Source organism: Crotalus tigris, unplaced genomic scaffold, assembly GCF_016545835.1.
Source record: "Crotalus tigris isolate CLP2741 ecotype Arizona unplaced genomic scaffold, ASM1654583v1 scf7180000024304.1987388, whole genome shotgun sequence".
Lineage (NCBI taxonomy): Eukaryota > Metazoa > Chordata > Lepidosauria > Squamata > Viperidae > Crotalus > Crotalus tigris.
This window is the reverse complement of record NW_024100476.1, coordinates 1,957,203-1,969,826: the sequence shown is the minus strand read 5'-3', so window position 1 is coordinate 1,969,826 and position 12,624 is coordinate 1,957,203. Positions and strand designations below refer to the sequence as shown.

General features: G+C 38.5%; 1 long non-coding RNA gene across 1 annotated transcript in view; it reads left to right on the top strand.

The window, feature by feature from the left end:
• The first annotated feature begins 4,317 nt into the window (after window positions 1-4,317).
• LOC120299637 overlaps window positions 4,318-12,624 on the top strand; it is a 29,985-nt gene continuing 21,678 nt past the window's right edge. Inside the window, exon 1 of the long non-coding RNA XR_005554457.1 lies at window positions 4,318-4,378. This is a non-coding gene — a long non-coding RNA (uncharacterized LOC120299637). The remainder of the gene's footprint in view (window positions 4,379-12,624) is intronic.

Sequence of the window (12,624 nt, the reverse complement as noted above, 5' to 3'; positions counted from 1 at the left end):
TAATTGGCCTGTAGTTGCCTGGTGTTGCCCCTTTTGCTGGATTTTTCATTATTAGGTAGGTTTTCCCAGTTGTTAGCCACTTTTCAATTTCTCCTCCTTGTAGTATATTGTTGAACTGCTTGGCAATGAGTGGGTGTATAACAGTTAGATGTTTCAACCAAAACCTATGCAGTTCATCTTCACCTGGTGCTGACCAATTTTTGATTTTCTTTGCTCTTTTTTCTACCATTTTTGTTGTTATTACTAGTTCTTTCATTTCAACTTCTGTTTTATTTGCATCCACCTCTTTTAACCAAGCCGCATCCTTGTTGTATTTCTTTGGGTTATCCCATATCTGCTTCCAGAACTGCACTGTTTCTTCCTTGTCAGGTACTGACTGATTCCTTGCAGTTTCTCCATTGATGGATTGGTAGAAACGTTTCTGATTGGATTGAAATTGGAGGTTCTGCCTATAGTTTGCAATTCGAGCTTCATATCTACTGATTTTCCTGGCTATAGCTGTTATTTGTTGCTTTATTATTTCCAGTGCTTCCTTGATCTTCCTTGTTTTTAAGTGGTATTTCTTGATTAGGTATTTTTTGGTGCTTGTCTGTTTTTTATTATTATTATTATTATTATTATTATTATTATATTTTTATAATAAAATAAATACAGTAGTTTAATATGGTATAAGCACATGTTTCAATTGTTTATTTGGTTACTATATTTTCAGCCTAATCTATCATTATTAAGTTCCAACTCCTGGGAAGGTAGTTTGAAGGAAAATTACTGTTACAATCACCCCCAATAGACTTTGCATGTAAGTAAAAAGTTAAATCCTCAGGTTAATATTATATATTTTAAGATTGGCTAAAACATGCTATAGTCAGAAAAAAAATCTATACCAAGCCTCCATAAAGGTAATTAAAATTAGAATAATTAATCAGCAGCCCATAATCTTTTTGTAGCCTTAATTTTCTGCATTATTTGTACTCAGTCATCTCTATATAAGATCCTCTCTTCAGACCAAATGCCAAACTTTATCCAACATGTTAATCTGTATACAGGGATTACAGACAACTTTTCAGTTTCTCTACATAATTAAAAGTGTTCAAATAAAATGTTCACTTCAGTTCTACAAAACAATCTGATTGGCAGAATTGTGTTAAAGCTTTAATTCAATACTAATGGGTAGACCAGGGTTCTTCAAACTTGGCCCTTTTATGTGCCTGGCTGAGGAATTCTGGGAGTTGAAGTCCACAAGTCATAAAAGGGCCAAGTTTGAAGACACCTGGAGTAGACATTTTCTGTGTTGGAAGACATAATCTGTGGCAAGCAGAGCAGATTCAACCAAGAATAACTCATGCTGATAGCAAGAAAACCCATAGCAGAGAAGGCCATCATTAAATTTTCTGTCCTTATCTCTTCATTTACTTCCTCAACACCCTTCTCATAACACTCCCCTGCAGCAGGGCAAGAATGGGTTAAAAACTAAACTATAACATCAAGGGAGAAAGCACACTCCCACAATAGGGCAGCATGAAGCCAAGAGTTCTTGCTTAATAATAATTATTATTATAATAAAGTTGGAAGGGACCCCAGAGATCATCTAGTCGAACCCCTTGCTCAGGCAGGAAACCCTATACCAGGGGTGCCAAACTGCTGCACCCACCCCATTGCCAGCAATGGAAAAAAAAGTCATGATACGTTGTGACATGTCACGTGACACGCCTGCCCTATACCATTTCAGACAAATGGCTGTCCAGTCTCTTCTTAAAAACTTCCAGTGTTGGAGCATTCACCACTTCTGGAAGCAGGTTGTTCCACTGATTAATTGTTCTAACTGTCAGAAAATTTCTCCTTAGTTCTAGGTTGCTTCTCTCTTTGATCAGTTTCCATCCATTGCTTTTTGTCCTGCCTTCAGGTGCTTTGGAAAATAGCTTGACTCCCTCTTCCTTGTGGCAGCCCCTGAGACATTGGAAGACTGCTATCATGTCCCCCCCCCCGTCCTTCTCTTCATTAAGCTAGACATACCCAATTCCAGCAACCTTCACTCGAGCTTCACATAATAAAGCATAGATCAGTGCTGAGATGTCTTTCATAAACAATGTGTGAAGTGCAGGGAAATCAGGAGATTCAGGCAGTTCAAATTAGTATAAAGATAATGTGTTTTCCCAAAAGTAAAGCCTACCCTGAAAATAAGCCCTAGTTTGGGGGTGAGGCACACACTTAAAAATCAACCTAGGGCAGAGGTGGAGGATGGAGCTGCCCCACATGCCCCATACCTGCTTACCTGGCAGCCAGGCTTCTCCTCATTGGCCCATTTCTTCTCTGGCATCTTCTGCAGCCAAACCTGCATTTCTCAATCACAGGCCTTTCCAGAAAGCCTCTGCAGCCAAAGAGCGAGCTATAGATTGAATCCATAGCTCAGTACTCGGCTGCAGGGGCCTTCTGGAAAATCCTGACTGCAAAATACAGGCCGGAATGCAGTTGCAGAATGATGCTGCTCCTTCAGCCGCAGAAGAAGTAGACTGGCTGGGCAGGCTGACAGAACTGGAGGTGAGTATAAAAGATACCCCCAAAATAAGTCCTGGTGCTTCTTTTGGAGGATATGTATGTATGTATGTATGCACGTATGTACTGTATATACCTGGTCTTGTTTTGGGGGAAACACGGTATATTGCGAACTCTCTACAACATGGGTATCAAACTCGCCACATCATGTGATGTGTTGTGACGTATCGTGACTTTTTTTTTGCATTGCCGGAGCCGGGGTGGGTGCGGCCTCCGCATGATGCAACCAGCCTGTGGGCTGGCAGTTTGACATCCCTGCTCTACAAGAATCTGACAAACTAGTGATCAAGGGAAATGAGCGGGAGATAAGAAAGGCATTCAAGATGGGCTGGATTTACCTCTCTTGCATGCACATGCATGGACTAATGACTTAGGATGCATTTGACACACACCCTCCTTGGGCTCAGCCCGGTAAGCTCCTACACTGTGACAAATCCTGCATCACTCTAGCTCAGCGTCTTTCAACCTTGGCAGCTTTAAGACATGCGTACTTCAACTCCCAGAATTCTGAGAGTTGAAGTCCACATGTCTTAAAGTTGCCAAGGCTGAGAAATACTATGCTAGTTACTCTATGCCTCTGATGAAGGGAAATGCAGGTCACAAAAGCGTTCTAATAAAGTTGGCTAGTCAGAAAAGATGTTGCCAGACTTTTGATTTTTAACAACAACAACAAAATCCTTAACATGAGTGCTTATTAGCGAAGAAATTTACAGAACCAAAGGACCTAGTTAATTTACACACTTAAGCCCAGCTCTAATTAAGAAATGCATATCATAACCTCTGCTGGGTTTTAATATTACCTCAATAGAAGAAAATGAGCAAGGCATATTGAATAAGATGATAAAACAATTGTCCACTAATAGAACAATACAGAAAAGGGCAATGCTCACAGAGCTCTGGGAGTCCTAAAGTACCTTAATTATATTTTTAGAGAAATCCACACAAAAGACAGATCCGATAAAGAGCTTCCCCACAGAAACACCATAGCAGCTTGCAAAATAGAACATAGAATATAAAATAATAGCGTTGGAAGGGACCTTGGAGGTCTTCTAGTCCAACCCTCTGCTCAGACAGGAGACCCTATACCAGAGGTCTTCAAACTTGGCCCTTTTATGACTTGTGGACTTCAAATCCCAGAATTCCTCCGCCAGCAAGCCTGGCTGAGGAATTCTGGGAGTTGAAGTCCACAAGTCATAAAAGGGCCAAGTTTGAAGACCCCTGCCCTATACATTCCAGACAAATGGCTTCCCAGTCTCTTCCTGAAAACCTCCAGTGATCAATTTCAGAGGCAAGCCATTCCATTGATTAATTGTATTCACCATCAGGAAATTTCTCCTTACTTCTAGCTTGAATCTCTCTTTCATGATCTTCCACATGTTACTTCTTGTCTTGCCCTCAGGTGCTCTGGAGAATAAATTGACTCCCACTTCTATATGACAGACTCTCAATTTCTGGAAGTCAGCTATCATATTATCCCTACTCCTTCTCTTCGATAGGCTAGATATATCTAGTTCCCTCAATCGTTCATGATATGGTTTAGCCTCCTGACGTTTTATCTTTGTTGCTCTTCTCTGCACTGTATCTAGAATTTCAACATCTTTTTTTGTATCATGAAGACCAGTAGTGGTCATGATGTCCTCACAAAGGTGATGCAAATGATGTAGAAAACTCTTTCACAATAGGATGGTCCTGCCAGGGGAATGTTGGCAACTTGAAATTCTAGCACTTGATAGTAAGGAAACAGTTGACTAACAGGATCAAATGGAAAACGTAGCATGCCCAGCCAAGGCGACTGCTGGCCCTTCACGATGCAGCTGGCCAAAAGGTAAAAAATGGGGGGGGGTAGATAAGTAAAGGTGAGTTGATGAATACCTTGCAATCATAACTATGGGCAGGATACCTAGCTCCCAGATTTTGATAACATCACCATGGGGTGCAGTAGTCATAACTACTGTTTGATAAGTGCTGTCCTACAGCTGCTCAATAATGGGATATATTCTGGAATGTGGCATTATCTCCCTCCGAGTTTAGATGCCCAGACCCTCTTAATCTCCAGGAAGGTCTTTAAAATCTGTGTGTTTCTTTCCATGTTAGGGCTAGCTTGCCACACAAGATGGAGTGTGTCCTGACTGTGTTGTTGACTAATTTATCACATTTACATAGCTGCCCATTTCACCAAAAGTAATTCATGCCTGGCTGAGGAACTCTGGGAGTTGAAGTCCACAAGTCATAAAAGGGCCAAGTTTGAAGACCCCTGCTCTGGATTGTTGTGTTTTCTGCTGGGTGGGATTGTTGAAGTTCAGTCACCTTCTTTTCTTTTGAGAATTAAGTCCTCAATTAATTCTTTATTGCACTATGATTTTTAATCTACAGTTTTGAAATCCTTTGAGTGTTTAAAGTGCTCCTCTCTGCACATTACTCCTCCCACTGTTTAATTATTTACCTATGTGTTTTAATTTCAAAACCACCTCAAAATGTACATTTTCTAAAATAAGTAACTGTTTATTCAATCATTTCTGTTGACAAAGAGGAAAATGAAAATTTGTTGATACCTTCATAGGAATATATAATCTGTGCAAGCAAACCTAATATGGCACTTGTTGAGTCATGCCGTGTAGTTTTAATTATTAGTATAGTTATATCTGACCTTTGATTATTACCTGAGGATTTAGGTCAGGTGAATTTTACATACAAAATATGGTGGAATACCATCCTTCTCCTTTCTGGAGAAGCAAAGAACATGAAGTGACAGCAAATATCATATTTGTATTCTAGGGTCTGAGTAAGGCTGCCAAGTGTATTACTGAAGACAGGGACTGCTAAATTTTGCTTGTCATTAAATATTCCAAATAATATCTCAAGTGAATGATTTGAATTAAAAAAACATGTGTCTTATTGAGGCCTAATAAAGGGAGAAAGAGACAGTTATAAAGAATTGTTTTAATTGGAGTCATTTTTAGAAGATGTTCAAATTGTGAGCTGCTAAAACAGACTTTTAATACTACATAATTCTGCCACTCTTTCTGACAAGGAGACAAAAAAAAACAGCATAACTGTTTTCCTATGGTTGTTTTCTTGAAACAAAGCTTTCCACTCATCCTGATAGTGTTGATATAACTTTTCAATCAACAGTTGAAAACCTTTAGTTAATCCTGTGCTTTTAAAAGACTAGGCTTAGTAAAAGAAAGAAAGAAAGAAAGAACACTAATATTTTATATTTATTCTCTTTGCTCTCCTAATATTATATGACTCCAACTATCTCGGCAATGTTTTATTCTTTGTGCAAAGTGAATGCAGAGTGATTGTTGCATTAGATTATGCACAACTAAGTGCTATCCATTTCAGAGATGCCAATAAAATATTGTCAATAGATAATGGCTATCTGTTGTTCCTACATAATTGCTTAGGTAAAGACGTTGTTTTGGAGAAATATTCTATTGTATCTGCTATGTATCTCTTTTACCAAATCCTGACACAAATGGAATGTCTGTTCCATGGCACTGAAATTTGTCCTCCACTATATGTCTTTGTGAGATACCAGCTGGAAACTGATTATTTAAGTTGTAATTTGCAAATCACTTACACAGCAGACTTGCACTTAATCTGGATGGCCTTGTCTTTTCCTTGAAAATGTCTGTAAGGTGTGTATGTGTGTGTGTGGGGGGGGAGATAGAAGCAGAGAAGCAATGGGCAAGCGGTACCAATTATTTTAGTATTATAATCATCCACTCCATGACATGGAGATTTCATTATTATATAATTTAAAAAACAGTAGCAAGTAGAGGATACTATTAATTAGACTCCAAATGGGACATTGGCACCTAGCTTAGAACTGAGATCTCAGAATGCAGAGCAGAAAAGGAGCTGTCCTGATGCGTAATTGAGAACCATATTAAGAACAGCCCTGTATCATTCATTTTAAGATTATGAATGCATAGCTGCTGCATAGTGTTCCGGAAGATGGGCATCACAACAAGAAATATGTCAGATAGACTCTGTCTCAGAGCATGCCTCTCCTAATGGATCTAGCAAGATGGACAAATATTTCTGGGAAGAAGCTCCATGCCATAGAAAGGCTAGATATGAAAGTAGGAACCCAGAGATTGACAACAGCTCATGTCTGGCTCCAGTGAATAGTGACAATAGAAGAATCAGGGGTGAATTTGGGTGAAAAATGTACAATACCCTGAATGTGTATTGTGCATTGGCAGAATTTGCATTATGACATCCCAATGCATGCTTTATAACTTTTCTCTCACCAATCACTGCAGATATCAATGCATAATGAATATACATTTACATACAAATACAGATATTTGGCATTGACTGCTGAAGAATAAAGCATTTACATGCTTGACAGATCGGTATTTGAAAAATATAAGAAACATAAAGGTAAAAATAAAGATTTCCTCTATCTAGTCATGTCGAACTTCAGCATTGCTAAAGACCTTTCTCTAGTCATGTGGCCAGCATGATTATACACCGAGGCATACGGAACACTATTACCTTCCCACTGAGGTGGTACCTATTTATCTACTTGGGTTTGCATATTGTCAAACTGCTAGGTGGGCAGTCCCATTACACAGGACTCAGGTCTCAAACAGCCTTAAGTTCTGCATCTTTGACCACTGAACCATTGCATCCCCTTAACCCAGTAATTCTCAACCTTTCTAATGTCGTGACCCCATAATACAGTTCCCCATGTTGTGGTGACCCCCAAGTGGGTGTGGCCATCAATAAGAGGGAGTAGGACAGCTAGGGAAAAGGAAAAAAAATGGCGGACAGCATGGTTTGCCGACCCCCGTGAAATGGTCGTTTGACCCCAAATGGGGTCCCGACCCACAGGTTGAGAACCACTGCCTTAACCACTGAGCCATTGTGCCCCCAATAAGAAATGTATTTACTGCTAAATCTGAATTGGTTGCCCATATAGATAGATAGATAGATAGATAGATAGATAGATAGATAGATAGATAGATAGATGAGAGAGAGAGCAGCTGTCTCATCATCCCCTACTTTTGTATGACCTTGTTTTATCATACCATCTAATCAAACTTTATTGAGAAAACTCAGTATGATTTCCTGGGAAGACATTCCTTGCTTTTAAATGTCATAGCATGAGAGGCAGCCTCACATCTGTTCTGAGTACCATGCATTGCTTGTTTTTGTTCTGCTGCATCTCCCAGTCATCTTTACTAAGACTGAACATAATGTTTCTGGTTTGCTATCAACAGTTCCTATTGCATTGCCTATTTTTTTAAATTACAAGTCAATTTGCTTTATGCAACCGGGGCAACCTGAAGATGGAAAACATCTATTAGTTGATTAATCTAGGGAAAGTCAATAGAATTAAATTGGATGCATTCAGCCTTACTCCTATAAATCAAATGTAATATAAACAACAATCATTTTATCTATCTTATTCAAAATGGAAAAACACTGCATTCTAATTATAATTTAAAAAAGGAAGATAGAGATTAAATTTTAGGATTTTTCCTGTCATAGTTCATAGTTTTTACTTTAAATTATTTTACTGCTAAGTATTTATACAGCGCTTTGAAAATTCAGAATGCTTAAGCCAGAGGTCTTCAAACTTGGCCCTTTTATGACTTGTGGACTTCAACTCCCAGAATTCCTCAGCCAGTATGCCTGGCTGAGGAATTCTGGGAGTTGAAGTCCACAAGTCATAAAAGGGCCAGGTTTGAAGACCTCTGGCTTAAGACATATTTGGCATAAGCAGCCCCTTAGATAGCTAACAAAATGGATGGGGAGGGGAGTGGGATGGCATCTGCTAAGCATGACTGGGGCAGCAGTAGTCTAGTTAGTGACACAGTCATGGCACTGCTACGTGTTTTTTGTTCAATAGATTGGATAGAGCACTCAGAAATTGTTGAAGGCTACCCACTGAATTCATCATAATGATTATGAAATTCAAACAAAGGATTTCCCTTGACTAAAATATTGTAATTCATGCATTAGCATTTTTACAACACCTGCAGATATTATCTACCACTATTTCTACATATTTTATATTGCTCAATCTTTTTAAAAAAATCTAAAACTCATTTTAAAAGTATAGAACACGATTAGAGAACAAACCTTCATTGTGTGTATACCTAGTGCTAGGGCCAATCCTGGATGATTAATATACTTCTCATCCAAGATCCAGTTTATTGCCGCTTTCATCATCCCAAAATGAGAATATGCCAGCTAGCTTTCAGACTGGCATCTCGTTCAATATTTCTCTCTCACCTAAATCATTTATTTAAAATTGTGTGGAACAGTGTTCCTGGCGTTCAGACTGACACGAACCTGATAAAAATGCTATGCACATTTTCCTTCATTAATCTCATTCAAGCTCTCTATTGCATTAGTAAAATAGTAGCATATGTCCAAATGCAAGGAAATGTCTGTGGCCTGCTGCTTTTCACTAAAGTGAGAAGCAAACAAACAACAACAACAAAACCCTATCTGCAAAGATTATGCATCAGAAGAATATTTATGAAGGTAAAGATATAAAGATAAAGTCTGTATGGTCGTAATTTTATACTTCCCTACTTAGAAGCATTACAACAGTCAATTGCTTCAAAGTCTGAGTGTATAGACATATAGAACCATGCTTTAATGCTGTTTATCTTGTTTATTTAGAAGCAAAAATAACAATTATTTACATATAGTTTGTCTAGGCATAATATCTCTCCTGATTCTTTGCTTACTTTCAGAGAAGGACTAAATAGAGATGCAAACAAGCAACACTTGAGGCTTTTTTTTTTTTTTCATTTTACTCTCTGCAGACTTAAAACTTCCAACATACAGGATGAGCACTCAAAATGGGACAAGAACTCCTGATCTATCATTATTTGCTCACAATCCCCAGGAGACCTTAAACCACCCCAGAACCATTATACACTAGTATTTTTTTGCTAGACAGAATAAGAGGAACTTCATTAATGTCCTCTGTGTTTGCTATTATCTCAGCTGTAGGGAGTTTAATAAAAGTATTTCTTAGTCAATGATTAGCTTGTACCGTGTGTGTGTGTGTGTGTGTGTGTGTGTGTGTGTGTAAACATGCGCGCACGCGCGCACATGCATGCTACAAAGAGGCAAAATAAAATATATCCAGATGGTTCCTTTTAAACTGTTGAAGAAGAAAGCAGGACTGGAGAGGGAGATTGAACAACAGAAGAAAATCTATTTTGAGAATTTAGGAATAATTTCTGAGAATCTATTTTTATGGGATTTAGTTCTTGTTGAACTGAAATTCATCACCTCAAGAATAGTGGAAACATGGCGATTTGGACTCAATTACTTTGAGTCCAGATTGCCATGTTTTCACTATACCTTCAATTAAACAAGAATTAAATTCCATAAAATCAAAGAATTGTATGAAACTGGTACACAGCCTTAAGGACATGCTTAAATGGGCTGAGGGGTATCAGACCAAACTTCAGATATCAGCATTCAGTGTTGCTTACTATAACATTATGCCCACTCAGCACAAATGAGGGCCTCAAAAAGTCAGACTGAGTTAATTCAACAGAAAAAGGACAGCTAGTTAGAAAAATACTAACATGCAACTTTTGAAAAGCCAACTAGAAATATAAATGGATATTTTACAGTCAAGTGGTCAAGAATCCCACCTGTGACTCAGATGGCAGTTTTGTACTGAATTAAACACTCTGTCTGGTGTCTTTGGGAGTAGCTCCAAAACTCTGAGGGAATATAAAACCTAATTGTTGCCCATAATCTTCTAAATCCTCCAAAGAGAGAGCCTCCTAAGAAGAGTATGATAATAACTATAGCATCTACACTTAATTTGTTCCTTAATCCTGGCAGAGATGAGGAAAAAGATTATATCCAGTTAACCAAAGGACTGAGATACTATTAATATAATCACAATGTAAAATTCTCTCTAAACAAAAAAGGACAACAGACTGTAGGTAGGAAGAACTGAAGAAGGATGTTTCCATGCTCAGCTTCACCTTTCTTGGAGAATTATCTTTTTTCTGACACTTTATTACAATTTCTTCACTCAACACTAAGTCAGGACGAGTCTTATTATTTATTTTCCTTTCCTGGTATCACTCTATCCACCTGATGAAGTAAGATGCAGCTCACAAAAGTCTTTCAATCAGATTTGTTAGTTAGAAAAGATGCTACCCAATTCTTAATTTTTTGCTACGTAAACTAATATGGCTGTCCTGCTATAAGGTTCCCCCAGCACAAAAAAACCCATTGCTGGCTGTCATACTGTATCTCATGGCATATTATACTTATATTATATAAGGTGAAGAGTTATGGGAGGGATATAAGGGATATAGGCCACATGATCGGGAAGGTTTTAATGTGTTTGAGCAATGTGGTGGAATTAAGGTAACATACAACATACGACTGAAAATCTTTGCTGGCATGGCGAGTTTCTAGCTGTTTCGGAACTGTTGGTGAGACCGTTAAAAGTCGTTGGTGCTGTTTGAAATTGTTCTGCCGGCAGCAAGATCTGACTGCTGGCCCAGCGATGGATTCTATTGCAAATAAGGGCTGTTTCCAAAGGAGGCAGAGGAGGAGGAGAGGTCCTGGGGCTTATGGAGCGAAGGAACTGGATGAGGCTGTCGGCAGGCCCAGAGGATGGGAGAGAGGCTTTTGGAGGAGTTGGTGGCGGGGACAACATTCTCCAGGGGCCAAAAGGAGTGAGGCCTCTTTAAGGAAAAGGTGGAAGAGACAGGATCAGAAAAAGAAAGGGAGGCGAGCTTGTTGTGCAAGAATACAAACTAATTTGAGGGATAATCCACATGGAGCTCTGTTTCCATCTGTCCTGTTTGCCATCTTTCGCTCCCTAGAGGCTAAAATGGACGATCTGAAACTTGAGCTGGCCATGAACAAGCAATGTATATTGGACGTGGTGACACTTTGAGAGCTGTATGCGACGAAATTTCATTTTGATGTATGCTGATTGGTGTACTTTCAAAGTGACAATAAAGTTGTTGTTGTTGCTATTATTATTATTATTATTATTATTATTATTATTATTATTATATTACAAAGGCACCATGGAATGGCCATCACTATCAATGTCACAGTGAAAAAATAGCCCCTCTGACATCTGGAAATGTATTGGATGTGTTTTACCATTTGAACAAGCAAGGAAAGTTGTATTTATATCTTTCTTAAATTTCTAATGCCTCATGTTTTCTAGAGTACTGGAAAAATGTTTATTATGATTTATCAAAACAGAAATCAGTTTTCAACTGCCTTGAATTCAACATGTCCAAATTCCTGATCAAAAGTATTTCATATAGTCTGATCACAACCAGTTCTTCCTTTTCTGGAATGGGTTTTGGAGCAGGGTTACTTCATGTTCAGGTACTGTTCAAAGCTTATTTTCTTCGATTCTTCATTTTTGAAATCAAATGGCTATAACACATTTCCTTCTGTTTCCTTTATCATCTTCTCTTTCTTCATAAATATTTTAAAGTAGAATAAGGACTGCTGCCCCAAGTGCTTTCCACCATGTTTGCTTCTCCTTTTCTTCCATCTTGCACGTAATCCCATTGCAAGGAAAATGAACATTTAAGATGAACACCCCCTCCACATACATACTAAATGCTGTTTTTGTTACCCTTGAAAATCAATAAATTTCAAAAGATTACATGCATTCTTAGCATCCAGTCGATTAGCCAATAAGCACCTTTCCACGTTCATGTATTTGGATGTTCTGACAGCTTTTTCAGGAACCCTAATGAGCCTGAAGGGAATCCTTCCAGCCATCACTTCCTAGTAGTCATTAATCATCCGAGGCAAATGTGTTACTCTTCACATAGCATTCTAAGTTTACAAGTGAAATTTGAACAGGAATCATACCCAACAGGTGAAGCTTTTTAAATATTCGAAGTCTGTTTTCCAGGAATCTAGTTTGTGGAAGGGATACTTGAAAAAATATAATGGAGATTGCTCAGAGACCCCAGTGTTGCTATTCTTAGATTTTACAGGACCACAGGGAGACAGCTTTTATCAGCAGCCCTAAAGATATTTAATGCTAAAGCCAGAGCTCAATGGTGCTAGCTCTGTATTTAT